Source organism: Bicyclus anynana, chromosome 8 (assembly GCF_947172395.1).
Source record: "Bicyclus anynana chromosome 8, ilBicAnyn1.1, whole genome shotgun sequence".
In the NCBI taxonomy this organism is placed as follows: domain Eukaryota; kingdom Metazoa; phylum Arthropoda; class Insecta; order Lepidoptera; family Nymphalidae; genus Bicyclus; species Bicyclus anynana.
The window spans coordinates 11,891,130-11,908,446 of record NC_069090.1 but is presented as its reverse complement, the minus strand read 5'-3'; the positions used below and the strand labels follow the sequence as shown (position 1 = coordinate 11,908,446).

The 17,317-nt window shown below is 34.9% G+C and overlaps 1 long non-coding RNA gene across 1 annotated transcript in view; it reads right to left on the bottom strand.

The window, feature by feature from the left end:
- LOC128198344 (uncharacterized) overlaps positions 1–17,317 on the bottom strand; it is a 110,253-nt gene that overhangs the window by 92,067 nt on the left and 869 nt on the right. The gene's annotated exons all lie outside the window — the stretch shown is intronic.

Here is a 17,317-nt window from a genome sequence, read left to right as displayed (position 1 = left end):
CTGTTGAGTATCTTGTACTTTTAGATTAAACGCTTATGTTATGCTAACGATTCGCAGGTTTTAATCGCACATGAGAGAATCAAGACACGCGACTGCGTGTATCTTATAAATTATTCGTTTTTTTAGAAAAAATTAAAGATATAACTAACGCGGTGCTATGCCGAATAGGTATCCTCATAACAGTCGATGGACGTCCACTGCAGGACAAAGGCCTTTTGTAGGGACTTCAAAATATCACGATACTGAGCCACCTGCATCCAGCGAATCCCTGCGACTCGCTTGATGTCGTCAGTCCACCCGGTAGGGGGTCGCCAACACTGCGCTTACTAGTGCGGGGTCGCCATTTCAACACTTTGGGACCCCAACGTCAATCGGCTCTTTGAACTATGTGCCCCGCCCATTGCCACTTCAGCTTCGTAACTCGTTGAGCTATGTCGGTGACTTTGGTTCTTCTGCGGATCTCCTCATTTCTGATTCGATCACGCAGATACTCGTAACATAGCTCTTTCCATCGCCCGCTGTGTGACTCTGGACCTTCTTATGAGGCCTATAGTTAGCGACCAAGTCTCGAAACCATAGGCGTGCGTCCAGCGTGGTCAGTATCGGGCAAACCTTTGTAGATGGACTAACAAATTAAAACACAGCCCCTAGTCCCCGGCAGCCCCGCTTTTCCTGGCCCTGGTAGCGAATAGGTATAGGTGCTTGTAATATACAGGTATTTAAGCAGACTGTAGAAGGCAGTCATAGAGTAATACGCAAACAACGACTCTATGGATGCAGCATGGTCCATACCAAAGAGATTCTAAGATGGCTGCTGGATGTATCACGTGTCAAGTACGCAGCCGTGTTGACGTCCACCGGATTGTCAAATACCGTTTGTGCCCTGAAAAAGGGTATAAAAGACAAATACCGAGCGAGGTCAGGTTAAGTCAGAGTGAACGAGTGGACAGAACATTACAGTGTTTCATCATCATCATTATCAACCCATAATCGGCTCACTGCTGAGTTCGAGTCTCCTCTCAGAATGAGAGGGGCTAGGCCAATAGTCCACCACGCTGGCCCAATGCAGATTGGCAGACTTCACAAACGCAGAGAATTAAGAACATTCCTTCACCGTTTTAGATACGTGATATTTAATTTCTTAAAATGCACAAAACTGAACTTACGCTCTCCAGAATCGGAGGCAGAGGTTATATCCACTGTGGTACCGCGGCTCACAGTGCTTATTAAGATTAATTTTGTTTCTCTTTTGGCATCACCTTAAAACGATCAGTAGTAAATGTTTTTGTCTGTCTGTCTATTTGTCTTCTAAAATAATATCTAAAACTAGCTAATATCTAAAACAGTAGCACAGATTTTGACGGGATTTTCATTGGCAGATGGTTAATGTTATAAAGAAGCTGATACGTCATCCCCGGTTTCCCACGGGAACGGGAACTACGCGGATTAAACGTCAAGGTGTCCACTGGTAAAACACAAACAAGGAAATCTTAATTAAATTCTAGTTGTGTTTATTTGTTTGTTACCCCAAACAGGCAAAGTTGTGGTAGCAATTAAGCGCAGATACTGCCTTAAAGCTATCTGCAATATTAGCATACAACAAGCCGCTGCCTAATAGGCATCCCTCAGTTAAGTGCGTTCTACCTTGGACTACATCTACGCTTTCCATTAATTGAGCACAAATCCTATTTTGGGGATTCTAGGACACCACTACATACGTATTATGATATAAAAGCCTGTGACTGCCAGATTTTCGTCGTATAAAAGCTGATCGTTAGGCTCATGCCCCTGCTTTACGTAAGTACCTACCTACGTTAGGTATCGATGGAGGTTGGACTAAGGTGACTTTGGGAGGTAACTTATAACAAAAGGTCTTGACGACCTTCAATCGTTCAAATATAACGCGTAATCTAATATATAGAAAGTCCGTATCATAGTTTTTGTAGTCGCAACCCTCCGAAATATCTCAATCGATTTCAATGTATTTTTTTATTTTTTACCCTCCTTTTACCGTACATCACATTTATTAGTCGCGAAAATCCTACCGTCTTAGTGTTTTTGTATCAAAGACAGAATAACGTTTGCCGGGTAATGTTCGTTGCGATGAGACGAAAGCGAGTGATTCTTTCTATTCCGCCGCTATTGGTTGACGTATTCTGTTTTTAGATCGTGTCGAGATATACCTATCGTAGTGCGCATCTTAAACCTACTATGAAATCTTCACTGGGCACCCTTAACTATATCTTTGATTGATAATAATTTTAGGGTCTTTGTTACCTGCTATCATCTATACTAATATAATAAAGCTGAAGAGTTTGTTTGTTTGTTTGTTTGTTTGTTTGATTGATTTAACGCGCTAACCTCAGGAACTACTGCTCCGATTTGAAAAATTCTTTCAGTGTTAGATAACTCATTTATCGAGGAAAGCTATAGGCTGTATATTGTCCCAGTATTCTTACGGGAACGGGAACCACTCGGGTGAAACCGCGCGGCGTCAGCTAGTCATTTATATACTTCATAGCTACCTACTTACTTACTTAATTCCTGTAAATGGTGAGAAAATAAATTGACAAAATTTCAACGTATAATATATAATAGTATTACGAAGATGTGGCAACCACAGTCTCCTAGAACATATTAGTAAACACAATTTGGTAATTCACGGCTATCCCCTGTAGTAATTATTCAGACAGTGATGGGCACTGATTGTCTTTGATATAGGTGTTTAATGTGTTACTGGAAAATGTATGCCTTTCAACTATGCCTTCCATTAGGCTTCATTTAACAAACCACTAAATTAAACTAGTTTTAGTAATACCAGTATTAGAATAAGCAATTAGGTATATACAGGGTGCTCGGCAGTGTTTCCCATAACTCTAGGGTTATATCCTTTAAGGAAAATTAATTAAAAGTGTCTATGGAACATGTGTTCTAAAATGAAAATTTTCGGAATAAATAATATTTCTTTTGTAAATAGATCTTAATTTATTGTGCCCCATAAACTCATCCTTAAAATTATGACGTAGCCAAGTTTTACGTATTTTAAAATGCAAGGATAGATAAAGGCGTGTGTTACATGGATAGTCATAATTATTTGAATTACTTTGAAAACATAAAAAGTTTTTATTTTTTAGTTAAAAAAAAATTAGTTATGCTTCGGCTCCGATAAGTAGACTCATATCAGATTTGAAGTTACGGGAAATACTCCCGAGCACCCTGTATACTTTGATGTGATTAAAATGCGGCAGGCATCGGTTTTAGTATAAGTAGGTGCCTAATAATGTGAAAATCTATAAACAGTAAGGTGGTCTAAGGTAAATCTTAAAATGAATTCACTAAGTGCCTTTAACCCTACACACAACGTTCACAAGTGCGTGACTCCACTCAAGGTCATTTTCTGCCACTCAAGAAATTAGAAGTTAAGAAAAAGAAGAAGAAAGAATAAAGTTTACAATTTGTATCCATGTTGAGCGAAGCGTTCTAAGTATAAGTAAATGAAGTAAATAACTTGATCTGAAGTCCAAAGCTAATGTGCCGGTATTTAAGCAAAGCACTAGATTAAAATAATTTTGTACAAACTATACAAACAACACAAAGGCATCGTCTTTATAAAAAACCTAATTATGTTTGGAGTATCTCAACTCTACTAAATTGGATTTTTAAACGAAAAATAAAAGCAGTTCTCTTCTATATCGTTTATCTATCTAATGTATTTAATCGAGCAATACATTTATATGCATGAGTATCATAAATATGTAAGACTAGGTACATTTCTTACTGACAAGAACGTACTAGACGGTTTATATCAACTTTAGTATTTAAAAAAAATTCTTTCATCTTCTATCAACTTTCATCATCATCATCATCATCATCATCATCATCATCATCATCATCATCATCATTATCGGGACTTGATGTCGTCAGTCCACCTGGTGGGGGGTCAACCAAACTTTGTTGTTTAAAAAATATCAATACATATAAATAAAATTGAAATGTCTGTTTGTGATTTCAAGATAACTGTGTTTTCTCAAGTGCTTATAGTAGTACGAGTAGATACTTAAACACATCAAGCTTTTTAAAATTATTATTTCTCTGGGCTAATCTCTAGAACGGCTGAACTCATTTCAACGGGACTTTCACTGGTAGACAGAGGAAGTTATTGAGCAACATAAAGGCTACTCTTTATCCCGGAAAAATCCATTGTTCCTACGGAATTTATGAAAAAATGAATTACACACGCTTACGAGGTAACGAGCACCTCTAGTCACAATTATCTTTAAATACGATTTTTTTTCTTAAGATGGCTACACACGGCACCGTGTAAGATACTCATAACGGATACAATACACTTATATTAGGTAATGTATAAGCTTTTACTTTTAAATCGCATCTTATTTAGAAACAGGCATGTCTATCTGTGAGGCGAAGATTTTTTATTTTCGCTATCGCCGTCCTATCTGACCGATTGCTTTTAGGAAATCTACGGATGATTGAATTGCTGCCTTTCGTGGTTATCGCTCTCTCCATCAGACTGTTCGGATTAAGTGCTAAAAGGATGTAAGGTCAAGGTTGCTCTTACTTTCTGTATTAACTCGTATTATGGATTTTTGACTATCTGTTTGACTTCCCGCTAGTTAAAAATGGATAAAATATACTCGTAGGTAGGCAAAATAAAGTCTTTTGTTTTTGTTTGTCATGTTAAAAACCTGTGTGTATTATAACTCTTAGCCCCGATTTGCACGAGAGATTTTTTAGTAGGCGTTAAAAAAGCGTTCAAATATAGCATGAAATGAAGGTCTATTACCAACGCCCAAAAATGAAAATGAAACACGAAATAATCAATGCTCGATTTACAGTCCTATTTGAAGTAATAGTAAACTCAATAGTAAAATAGAACAGTAATAAAACAAAATAGAAAAACAAAATAAGATTTATACTCGCATTATTTAAATAATTTTGAACATTTTTCTCGCATTTTTTTTTAAATCAAATTGAACTCTTTTCAAAGAACCTATAGTCCGGTATCCTTACAATATTTTTTACAGCTGATTATATCTATTTGATAAACTACCTTCCTTCTAACTTGTATCAATAACGAGGTTATTAAAAGTTTTTAGTAACCAGCTGTTTTTTTTTACTGTTGCTTAATTTAATAGCTACCTAATTTAATAGTTTCGTAAATAAAAAGTAGATCGTCTTATCTTTATGATTATAAACTCCTTTGAACGACCTAAATAACAATATTTGCTTTTATACAACCAACTCCTTTCTAAGTACTTCCTCCGACATATTTATAAAATAATAATTGATAATTACGGAACCCGAAACTCAGAAAATCGCTACCAGCGACTTACTAATTAATTCGGTCGGGGTTCACTTACCCTTTGATACAGAATCATGCATTATTAAGATTTAAATCTAGTAATACCGTATACTATCGAAAGCATTGTGACGTGATAGCCCAGTGGATATGACCTCTGCCTTCGATTCGGAGAGCGTAGGTTCAAATCCGGTCCGGAGCATGCACCTCCAACTTTTCAGTTGAGTGCATTTTAAGAAATTAAATATCACGTCTCAAACGGTGAAGGAAAAACATGGTGAAACCTGCATACCTACATGAGAATTTTCTTAATTCTCTACGTGTGTGTGTTTTTTTTATTCTTTACAAGTTAGCCCTTGACTACAATCTCACCAATGGTAAGCGATGATGCAATATAAGATGGAAGCGGGCTAACTTGTTAGGAGGAGGATGAAAATCCACACTCCTTTCGGTTTCGGTCTGTTCCGCGTGTAGTCCGCCAATCCACATTTGTCCAGCGTGGTGGATTAAGGCCTAATCTCTCTTATTCTGAAAGGAGACGATAATCACGAGATACGAGACGGCCTCCGTGGCGCAGTGGTATGCGCGGTGGATATACAAGGCAGGAGGTCCTGGGTTCGATCCCCGGCTGGGCGAATAAGGTTTTATTAATTCGTCCAGGCCTGGCTGGTGGGAGGCTTCGACTGTGACTAGTTACCACCCTACCGACAAAGACGTACCGCCAAGCGATGTAGCGTCCCGGTACGATGTCGTGTAGAACCCGAAAAGGAGTGTGGATTTTCATCCTCCTCCTAACAAGTTAACCCTCTTCCATCTTAGACTGCATCATCACTTACCATCAGGTGAGATTGTAGTCAAGGGCTAATTTGTAAATAATAAAAAAAAAAGATCTTTCTTACATAATTTGTAAACTTGATTGCTTACCTCCAAACAGGTGTTTGTAACTGGCAACTTTATTGACAAAGTTTTAAATGGAAGGCGGATTTTTTTCCACAAAATGGCTGTGCATATTCGTAGTTCGCCAAAGTTCGCCTTATGTTTCTCTGAGTCTCAGACTTGGTACAATTTGTCAACCACAAACAAATTAACTCGCAACGTTGTGCAATGGTCTTTGTCAAAGTTCAGCAACTTGGTAGATTGTTGAAAACTCTGCAAACATGTGTCATACTCGAATTTCAGTAACGAGCATGTAGCTGGCTAATTAATATAACATGTTGGTGAACCACAAAGAAATTATTTATGCTTTGCCAACTGAAAACGGGTGGACCCTTGAAAAGTTTGCATCTATACTTCAGCCTCTCTTGATGAGTACTGTTTACCAACAAACAAATTAAAAATGAGGGTATAAATCACTAGTCATTTCATACCTAATAATAATTATAATTAACTTGTTTTTAAATTTAAGAAAATAAATTTAATTAATGAGCTTAAACGTGGTTAATATATTTTATATAACATTTTATAAACAAATCATATATAATTTTAAATAAATAAGTTATGACACGACATGCGTTTTTTACCTTTATTTCTAATTTATTTGTTTGGTAAACAGTATTCATCAAGAAAGGCTGAAGTATAGTGCCTTTCTAAATCACGAGATTTTTAATATATATATATATATTTTTATATATTCTTTTTCTAAACATCACCAATGCCGCGACCCTAATCCCTCATTCGCACGAGAGCTTTTTTGACGGACATTTAAACGAAACATACATTTTTCTAGTTTTCGAAGCGTTTGCGATCGTAGAAAGAGAATCGACGTGCCGCTTGGCTACAGGGGCAGAACAGTCGTAATTTAAAAACTTGATCTAGAGTAACTGAAATGTTCCTATTAAGTAGTAAGTACATACACAAGAGGAGTCCATGCAAGAGGCTTATGGCCAGCAGTGGACGTCTATCGGCTGTTAATGATGACTAGCTGACACCGCGCGGTTTCACCCGCGTGATTCCCGTTCCCGTAGGAATACGGGGATATTATATAGCCTATAGCCTTCCTAGATAAATGGGCTATCGAACACTGAAATCATTTTTCAATTCGGACCAGTAGTTCCTGAAATTAGCGCGTTCAATCAAACGAACTCTTCAGCTTTATAATATTAGCTTATATGATCCCATACACAAAATGTTCAAAAAAGCTCTAACGTAATAATATTCGAACATTTTGTTCGTATTACGTTCAGATATTTCATACTTGCGCGATATATTTTAATGCCGACTTTTCACAACTCTTTTGAGAGCTTGCGGTTGTGGGTGAACTGAAACCATGACCGCAGCCATGACCTCTGACCTTTAAATACGGATTTCAAAATACCAGTACATATGCTGAGTATAATACTTGAAACTAGCGAAGTTTTGCGACTTTTTATCATATTATAATATTATAGGGTATGATTTTGACCTCCGTCGATGGTTAGTTTTTTTACTTTTGATCATAAGTGCCGAGTAAGTTTGATTAGACTCGAGAAAAAACAATGTTTTTTTTTTAAAACTTCGTCCGTTAGACATAACTGCTTTGCCAGACATGTTATCAGGACAAAACATTATGAATCCATATTCGGCTCACTGCTGACCTCGAGTCTCCTCTCAGAATGGGGGGGGGGTTAGGCCAATAGTCCACCACGCTGGCCCAATGTGGATTGACAGACTTCACGCAAGCAGAGAATTAAGAAAATTCTCAGGTATGCCGGTTTCCTCGCGATGTTCTTCCTTCAACGTTTGAGACACGTGATATTTATTTTAAAATGCACATAACTGAAAAGTTGCAGGTGCATGCCCCGGATCAGATTCGAACCCACACCGTCTGGAATCGGAGGCGGAATCCACTGGGCTATCACGGCTCTCAAAGTATATTTCTCAAAGGATTCCGTTTATTAATTTTGAGTCACGGAAACCTTAAACATCTATAAAGGAAACAAAATCAAGCGATTAAAACGTGTAAACAAACACCTAAAAAATATACAAGAGGCTCAAATAAAGGAAGAAGAACAATTGAAGATAACGAAGTAAATAATTCAAAAAGTTTTTGTTCAGCCGACTTCTTCCTTCCAGGTGGATTGCTCATACAATTGGTTAATTAATTCAATTGGGCACTCAATTTCTATGCCTAATATAATGTTACGAGGACCGTCGTTGCCAGCGTTCTATTTATAATTAAGTAGACGTTGGCGTTTATTCTGTAAACTGAAAATACGACGGGAAGCTTAAATCATCATCATATGGCCTATTCACTATGTTGGCCTTTATTATCAACTTATTAAAATAAACATCAAAAGATTGAGAAATGTCATCTACCTAGAGTATGATATCCACCAATATACACCAGTAGACACCGGATGACATTAGCTACATAGAATCTCAATTTCATATATGTCAATCAAATCGTCAAATATAGTGAATTAACCTGTAGATCAGCCGATGGACGTCCATTGCAGGACATAGGCCTTTTGTAGGGACTTCCAAACATCACGATACTGAGCCACCAATAGTCGCAGGGATTCGCTGGATGCAGGTGGCTCAATATCGTGATGTTTGGTGGCTCAGGAGCTTAAATAATTTAAATAAAATATATAATCGATTCGTCAAAAACATTAAGCGATTTTTAAAATAAAGTAAAAACTTTGAATGAGAATGGGAGGGTTCCAAAGAGTTACAAAATAAAACCCTTTTATTTTAGTTCTCGTACGGACGCGATATTTTTTTTTTTATTTTAAAGGAAATAAGCCTCATAATTAATCGCTAAAGCTTTTGACAATTTCATCAAGCCAAATAAAAGTAATAAAAATTGCTTTTAAAGTCTGTAGTTTCTTTTTCCACGGTTAAAAGCGAATAAAGTAAAAATTTATTCTTCCTATAATTCAATCTACCTAATGTAATCGGTCCCCATGACGCTTTAGTAACTGCAAATTTAATATCCCGGGCTCCCCTTTCCAACAAAGACCTACAGCTAAATGATTTAGATTACGATAAAAACCCGTAAAAAAACGTAAAAGATATGTTTGGAATAAACTTGGATATTTTCCAAGTAAGCCCGTTTCTACCTAAACCTGCATCACAGAAAACATATGCTGCATCATCACTTAACATCATAAGAGACCGCAGCGTAACTTGTCTTTGAATAAAAAAAGTCCAATCTTCTTCATCGCTAAGCAAAGAAACATAACTTTTATCAACATCAAAAAAGTTCCCGCACTGTGGCGAAGGATACTGACAGACTTTGTGTAACCCAAAGAAATCGAACAAATTCAGTCTCTAACAACGTTAGGGAAGTCATCATAACTACAGAACGGAGCTGACTCGAGGAGTTTGGGAAACTTCGTTATACCAAATATGGTGTGGGATGTTACAGAGGCCTATTACTGCTCAGTTTGCTGCTTATTAAATTAGTTTGTTGCTGTTATATTGTTATTATTGTCAACTTCATAACGCGAAATGTGATCCACTATTTTAGGCGGAAACATAAAGGAAATATTAATTTTAACAAGACATAACGAGCAAAGTTATAAGTCAAAGTCAAAGTCAAAATTCATTTATTTCAAATAGGCTTTGTTTACGAAGTTTTAGAAACGTCAGGTAATAATATTAAACTTAAGATAATCGTGATAATAATCATTCGATCGATTCGATATAGCATTCCTCTTCTATAAAATACCTCTTTAATAAAAGATTCTGTATTGTATAAAACCTTCCTCTTTCATAGAAGATTCTTTATTTTATAAAAACTTCCTCTTTCATAAAAGATTCTTTATTTTATAATAACTTCCTCTGTCATAAAAGTTTTTTTTTTATTTCATAAAAGCTTCCTTTTTCATAAAAGGTTGTTTATTTTACAAAAATATTTTATGATAAGGAAGCTTTTATAAAATAAATATCTTTTATGAAAGAGGAACTATCATAAAAGATTTTTATTTTATAAAAGGTTCATTGTCATAAAAGATTTTTTTATTGTATCAAAAGTTCCTCTTTTATAAAAGGTTCGTATTTATCGAAGGTGAAAGCTTGTCAGCTCCTACCATAGGCAGGTACAGTATGGAGTTTGAACCAAAGAACACCCTTTATTATCCATACATTAACATTATTTTTTTTATTTTTTTCGTCAAGTAATCATATTCGCAGTCGCCATTTTGCTGTAATAATTTTTAATATTTCTTGGATAAGTAACATAATATAGATAATATGAGAGATAAGAATCACTATAATATAATATACCTATGAATCATAAGAGTTAGTTTGTATGTTTGTTTAACTTGCTTATCTCTGAAACCAGGGTTTATGAATATAGCTTCCAATATTTGATCCACACATACTAAGAGGCCATTATTAATACATACATTGTACCATTACATGATACATTTAAAACTTGTAAATAAATATTTAAAAAAAAATACTTTGTCCATTACCCGTAACCATCTTTAAAGCGAGTTTAAGTTTCAGACATTATTCAGTTACAGTATCTTCTTAAATTATCGCATTAACGTCTTAAATTCCATTTATAATGAAGGTCTTCGTTAAAGCTCGTCTCGGCTATCGAACCTGACTATCTAATTCAATTACTATACCGGTTTGTTTAAGGCAAACCTAGCAGAGAAAAAGGCGGTGGGCGGGACATTTTCAAGTTGTTTCATGAATTATCGCCAACGTTTCTAATACCTTTATTCGCATTGTTCATTTATATTGCCATTGCCGAGCTTTCAGTTCAACAAAACTTTTACGAGTTTATTGGGACAATTTCTACAACTAGGTATATTAATATTGATTTCGACTTAAATTTTATGGAAGTAATAATAAAATTAAATTGTTCTTTATTATAGATATATAAGAAAAAATTTATTAGATAAAACTGGGCATGAATCGTACTAATATTATAAACGCGAAAGTTTGTACGGATTTTTGGATATTTGTTACTCTTTAACGCTGCAACTACTGAACGGATTTGGCTGAAATTTGGAATGGAAATGGATTTTACTCTGGATTAATACATAGCACATTACTTTTATCCCGAAAAATCCACGGATTCCTGAGATTTGCCAAACCTGATAATTTATCAATGTAGTTAAATGTAAGCATGAATTTAATGTATTAGCGGTGATTTTCCTTAATAAATAAATAAATAAATAATATGTGAAATCGTTCCCAAAGCATAAAAACAAAACAAAGTATTTGGACCTTAAGTAGTGTCTGTTTATAACCTGTGTCATATGTATGTGCTAGTAAGTAGATTAATGAGCATTTTGACAAAAAATTAAAAAAAAGGAACCACATTTTTTCTACTTAACCATAATAAGATCGTGATTTTATTGTCCGAGTTTCCCATGATGAACAAAGACGAATCTATACTATGTCGTAGATAAATTAAAAAGAAAATTATATTCAAGAAGAAGACTTATAACATTTTTACCTATTATAATAAGTCAATAAGTCTAAAGTCTTCCGTTTTATCCTAGTTAAGAATTCAGACTGTCTTTCAGAAAGAATATATCCATCTGAACTCCAGCGATCCAGCGAAAACTTTATAATGAAGGCATTCGTTAACCCGTATCGGGCCCGCATTGAGTTACTTACGTTAGTTTCCACAAGACAAATCTACCACGGCAAGGTTACGGTTTAAGAAGGTTTAACCTTCTTAGCTTATTCACTGAATTACTTCGTCTTAGCCAAAGTTATTTCTGTTAATTTATCTTCTAACGCTCTCATTTACGTCCTTTCACAGGGTACCTTATTGGACCACGCATATTTAATAAAGATTACTCCACTCTTCTTTAAGAGGCTTTAAAATTACTAGGCTGATAAGCGGACGCCCGCGACTTCGTCCGCGTGGAAATCAATGTAAACTTTCCACCCCTATTTTCACCACTTTAGAGGTTGAATTTTAAAAACTCTTGAATCACATTATATTATATCGTATTTTTTTTTATGATTTATTACCAAACTTTCAAAACTGTAACTTGTAACTGCAAAACTGTAAAATGAAGGACTTTCTTTGGAAACTTTTAACTTTATTTCACCCCCTTCTATTTTTATTTGAGGGTCAAAAAGTACCCTATGTTTTGTTCCAAGGTTCCATTTAGCATTATTCCAAAATTCACCTTGATCGGTTTATCCATTTAGCCGTGAAAAGGTAACAGACAGACAGACACTTTCGCATTTATAGTATTAGTATAAATTTATTCATACACGACAAAATGTTCAAAATTGTAAATAATCGTGTATCTAGAATATGAATATCCGAAAAATCAACTATTTTAACGAACAAAATGAGAACTTGTTCCACGAATTATTTTTAATATTCTTTAGAAACCTCTTTTCATTTGTATGCTTTACGTGACGCAATCTAGCTTAGAATTCAGAAACCATTCTCTCAAAAGTAATCTCCCGGAACTGGGGCACAATTCTTAATTTTTTATTAAGAAGAAGGTTTTCGTTGAATCGTATTGGTTACCGAATCCGAGCCCGTAATTAAATGACTTACGAGTATACCTGAAGTAAAAGGAGAAAGATCTATTTTAGGAAAATTTGTAAGGAGACTTTCACGTTTTCTCTCATGCCATTTCTTATGTAATTTGTGTACGTACATACACAAAAAATATAAAATTATTTAACCTTTAAATAAAAAAAAATCTTAACCATTAGAGGAATAGCGAGACTAAGCAAACCCTTGTAAGCCGTTGTGCACGATTTTTTGTGTACCGACAACAGTGTTAGGTTATTAATTTGGTATAGTATTGTGATATTCATTTAAAATTACATTTAGAAATCTTGGAAGTTTAATTTTGTTTAAATTCTTATTACAAAGAACATGTGTGTGCAAATAAATGATTGTAAATCTTTATTTTTATTCAAATTTCAATTGTTTTTGTTAAAAAGATTTTATTTTTCTTTTTTAGTGTGTCCTAGCTTATCGCCACAGTACGGGAAACATACGCGTCGAATTGAGAGCCTCTGCATTATTTTTAAATCGGTTAATGAAGACAAAAATACGAAAAATATTTATTTGCAGGTTATTTCTCGTGCTTCTTCTATTTCTAGCGAATCCTTTTATAAAGTGATCTTTCTGGGAAAGTATTTCCGCTCTACCTAATCAGGGTGAAATCGAGCAAAATATTATTAGTGAAATTCGACACCCACGCGACGTGTATCTGAAAGCGTCGAGATTTGGTAAAGAAGTGAGTGCCAGAAAGGTGTGTGTTCGATTCTTGTCAATGATGTAGTACTTCTTTCTGGTATTATGGTACCTAGAAAACTGTCCCTAAGTAATCGAACCCAGGTCTTCTCTGTTGAGAATTACACCACTACCAACTGCGCCAAAGAGATCCTAAAAGTCTAAAGTCTAGTTGTAAAGCATAAACAACTGCGCCAAATCTCCAATAAATGACTTCTTTGTAGGCCCTTAAGCAGAGATTACACATTATCGACTTGATGTTGCTAATTTAATAAATTGCAGGTTCGCATAAGATGCGCTAACATAAAAGTTTGTCAAAGAGGTCACAAAAACCGAATCTAAAAGGACACCAAATCTCCAATAAATGACTTCTTTGTAGGCCCTTAAGCAGAGATTACACATTATCGACTTGATGTTGCTAATTTAATAAATTGCAGGTTCGCATAAGATGCGCTAACATAAAAGTTTGTCAAAGAGGTCACAAAAACCGAATCTAAAAGGACACCAAATCTCCAATAAATGACTTCTTTGTAGGCCCTTAAGCAGAGATTACACATTATCGACTTGATGTTGCTAATTTAATAAATTGCAGGTTCGCATAAGATGCGCTAACATAAAAGTTTGTCAAAGAGGTCACAAAAACCGAATCTAAAAGGACACCAAATCTCCAATAAATGACTTCTTTGTAGGCCCTTAAGCAGAGATTACACTTTATCGACTTGATGTTGCTAATTTAATAAATTGCAGGTTCGCATAAGATCTAACATAAAAGTTTGTCAAAGAGGTCACAAAAACCGAATCTAAAAGGACACCAAATCTCCAATAAATGACTTCTTTGTAGGCCCTTAAGCAGAGATTACACATTATCGACTTGATGTTGCTAATTTAATAAATTGCAGGTTCGCATAAGATGCGCTAACATAAAAGTTTGTCAAAGAGGTCACAAAAACCGAATCTAAAAGGACACCAAATCTCCAATAAATGACTTCTTTGTAGGCCCTTAAGCAGAGATTACACATTATCGACTTGATGTTGCTAATTTAATAAATTGCAGGTTCGCATAAGATGCGCTAACATAAAAGTTTGTCAAAGAGGTCACAAAAACCGAATCTAAAAGGACACCAAATCTCCAATAAATGACTTCTTTGTAGGACCTTCATCAGAGATGAAGGTCCTACAAAGAAGATGTTGCTAACTTAATGACTTACCTGCAAGTCATTAAGGCTTACATAAAACAGGCAGGATTACATAAAACAGGCAGGATTACATAAAACAGGCTAACATAATAGTTTCTCAAAATGGTCACAAAAACTGAGTCAAAGAGGGCACTAAATCTACGTTAAATGACTTCTTTGTAGGGTCTTCATCAGAGATTACACAGTATCGACTCGATGTCACTAATTGAATGACTCGCAGGTACGTAAGACGGTCCAACATAAAAGGTGAGAAGGCAACCGAGCGAGGAGCTCCTTGAATTATTCACCGAATTATAGCCACGGTCGCCGCGTTTCTAATCCCTTTATTTGCGTTCGTCGGGAGTTTATTTCTTTAATATTCCGGGGATTTGTTTGACGTTCGTTCGTAATGCTCGGAATATTAAAACATTTTTGAAGCAATTTACGAGTATGACGCGGAGCCATCTATGACGTAGAGTACCTAGCCCTACTGAAATACACAAAAAATATTTGTGTTTGTCTGGACAAAAAAATCATACCTACCTCGAATGTCTTATGCATAATAATTACTGAGAAAAGCAGTTTTAAAATCTTATAAAGTTGTAGTTGTTGTTTTTTAACCGACTTCAAAAAAAAGAAGGTTCTCAATTCGTCGCGCATGTTTTTTTTTAATGTTTGTTAACTCAGAACTTGGTCATTTCTTAACCAATTTTGAATATATATTTTTTTTGTTTTAAGTATATACTCCTGAAATGGTCCCATTGTAAATTAAGCCGTGTCTGAAAGAACTACATGAAAGAACACTGGCTGAAAAACCTAAATTTTTATGATATTCTTACATAGCTTGAATAAATACATCATCGGGCTACCACCGCCTTCAAACTGATCATCAGTTAGTACATAATAGATATATAGAACTTAGTATGATGTTATTTTTCACTTTTTAGTCTAGTCACTATGTTTTATGTTTTTGAAGTCGGTTGAATTCTTTTTTATTTTTTTTTTTAACGTTAAGATTGAACAAATAAGAAATGTTTATAAAAAGCTTAGTAGATTTTACATCAGCGTCGACGAATTTGCTACTAAGCTATTTTACCGCACTTTAAGAATAATTTTACTTAGGTTATGTTATTTATCACTAAAAAAGCATCGTAAGTATTATAGACAACAGTATGTTCCAATTTACGAGTACACAGGCAGTAATAAGAACCAACCATCAACGATTCGCCCAAATATAAATTTCGATATTAATCATCCACGGCGGTTCAGAGCATAAAGTCAGCAATAAATCCGTGACGATCCCATTCCATACATAAAGGGATTTATTTAAAAGGGGTTTTATGTTCTGTCTTTGTATAACAATACGAGGAAAATTGTAACAGTATTGGGAGAAGAATCGAACTTATGTAACAATTTATGTTGCGTATAACATAACGCTCATAGAAATAGAGGTACCTACCTAATTTATAAAAAAAAATATTTCATTTCTGTTATAATATAACTATGCGTTAGATGTACGTATTTAATTTCTCATTCCACGTTTGGTTTCTTGTTTATTACTTTATATTAAACTAGCGGACGAAAGCAACTTCGTCCGCGTGGAATTCAGTTTTTCACAAATCCCGCGGGTACCACAAATTTTTTCCGGAATGAAAGTAGCCTATGTGTTAATTCAGAGTAAAATCTTTTTTCATTCCAAATTTCAGTCAAATCGCTTCAGTAGCCGCAGCGTAAAAGAGGAACAAACATATTTACACACTTTCACACTTACACATAAACTTTCGCCTTTATAATATTAGTGTGAAGTAAGGCTAATAGATGTAAGTAAATATTATTTTGTTAGTATCTACCTTATATTACCACACTTACATTTCAACATAATCTAAGAAAACTTACCTACTTACAAATTACTAACAACATTAGAAATGTAAGCTTAGAATTACAAACATGGCGTACAGAAATATAATAGGTTTATATTATTTATTATTTATTTATTTAAACCATTCAAACAACTAAGTTAAACTCGCAGCTTCGCTCGCGTTATGGTAGATATTTTATTAAAAAAGTCATTATATTATAAATCAGGAATGGGATATACATTCTGGATGGATTCATGGTATGATATAGCTTTTTCTTTACCCCTATTATGAAATTTTGAGTAGGTACATATAGTATTCGAAATTTCATAATGATCGGTAGAATTACTCAGGCGTACTCGTATATTGTTGCAGTTATGCAGTTACCATAGAAACACAAAAATAATTAATTAACAAATGTATTCTTTTTTCCGTTTTCGTTTAAACGTTCCTTGTTAGAAAGTTTGTTCAATTCTAAACATACCACACTTAATTAGTGTCTACTATCTACGATAAACCGCTGTCTATACAAATGTTTTAAAGACTTAAAGTTTGTGGTGTTGTAAGGGGTAATCTCTGGATCTACTGAATCTATTGAACTGATATTGAATATAATATTCTTCATTTAGCCACGTTATTTGTGATTGTCATAGGCTATATTTTATCCCCGTATTCTCACGGGAATTGGAACTACGGGGGTGAAACTGCGGGGCGTTGTCTAGTCTTACATAAATCGAACAACATTCTACACTCCCTAAGCAAGGTTTTATTGAAATTAGACGTTATATAAATAAAGCAATTTCACACG